A 1,554-nucleotide genomic window follows, 5' to 3' on the forward strand; every position below is an offset into this window, starting at 1 on the left:
CTTCCAGAAAGATAAAAAATCGACGCGTTCCATTCTGGCAGTTCATTTAGGAGTCTGAAATTAGGGACTTCTTTCAAATTTGGACATGGCTAATTGAGCAGCAACAAGTCCTAACGGGCCAAATACTGGAAATACAATTTGCCAGTTCAAACTAGTACTTCTGGGAGAGTCTGCTGTTAGCAAATCAAGCCTAGTGCTTCATTTTGTGAAAGGCCAGTTTCATGAATTTGAAGAAATTACCAGCCAGGCTGCTTTTCTAACCCAGACTGTGTACCTTGATGACACAAGAGTAAAGTTTGAAATATGGGATACAGCTGGTCAAGAAAGATACCATAGCCTAGCACCGATGTGCTACAGAGGAGCGCAAGCAGCCATAGTTGTCTACGATATCACAAATGAGGAATCTTTTGCAAGAACAAAAAACTGGGTTAAAGAACTCCAGCAGCAAGCAAGTCCTAACATTGTAATAGCTTTATCAGGAAACAAGGCTGATCTAGAAAATAAAAGAGCTGTAGATTTCCAGGAAGCACAGCCCTATGCAGAAGACAGTAGTTTATTATGCATGGAAACATCAGCTGAAACTTTGATGAATGTAAATGAAATATTCATGGCAATAGCTAAAAAGTTGCCAAAGAATGAACCACAGAATCCAGGAGCAAATCCTGCTAGAGGAAGAGGAGTAGACCTCGCTGAACCTACACAACCAACCAGAAGTCAGTGCTGTAGTAATTAAACCTCCAGTTGGAACCAGATGGAATATTCTGCTTCCTAAATGTTCATGACAGTGGAATTGGAGCACTTAAACAGTCCAGTCTGACTCCCAAAAAACAGAGACTTATGATAGAGTCAAATTTCTGATACAGAATTATTGTAAGTGTTTTGAACTTGATTTTTAATAATATGCATGTGTCCCCCTGACTAATGTTTCAGCATAGAAAGGGAAAATGAGATCTGTGTTGTACTATTTCACTGGACAGTTGGAGGTTAAAGGCAGATGGCTACCTGGATCCACAGGGAACATCCATCTCTCCAAACTGGGACAGTAGTCATGTGTGAAAAACCTAGGAATTGTTAATTTGGCCTTTCTGAAAAACATTTTTAGAAAGATTATAAATATATTTATGCTTAACTACAGTATTCAGGCAAGTTTTCTTCTGTTATCTAAGGTATACATTCCACATTTTAGTAAGTTAGCCACAAGAAAACAGTTCCACATCTCCAGGAAGAAAAGCAATATTAGTAGTGTGTAAGTTATAGCCTGTCTTACTATTTTTCTAAATGGGCTAGAGAAAGCAAATGTGGCCCTGCCTTGTTTAGGAATATGAAAACTAACTAATGCATTTTAATGAATTATGGTCCCTTCATGTGAGCGAATCAAAAATGAAGCAAACCAGGTATCTGATTTTTTCTTCCTTTTCTTTTTTTTTAATCACTGCAGGCCATTACATAGGTCTTGTTTGGGGGCAGGGAAGAGGCTTTTGTTCTCTTTGGACATAATACAGTCTGTGCACTAACAATTATGTACATTCAAACTTGATTGTTTTAAATTTTATC

General features: G+C 38.0%; 1 pseudogene; it reads left to right on the top strand.

Moving 5' to 3' along the window:
* Positions 1-85: 85 nt before the first annotated feature.
* On the top strand, positions 86-733 carry LOC101573996 (annotated as a pseudogene).
* The last annotated feature ends 821 nt before the right edge of the window (positions 734-1,554 follow it).

The sequence above is a fragment of the Octodon degus genome, unplaced genomic scaffold (assembly GCF_000260255.1).
Source record: "Octodon degus isolate 3935 unplaced genomic scaffold, OctDeg1.0 scaffold00049, whole genome shotgun sequence".
Lineage (NCBI taxonomy): Eukaryota > Metazoa > Chordata > Mammalia > Rodentia > Octodontidae > Octodon > Octodon degus.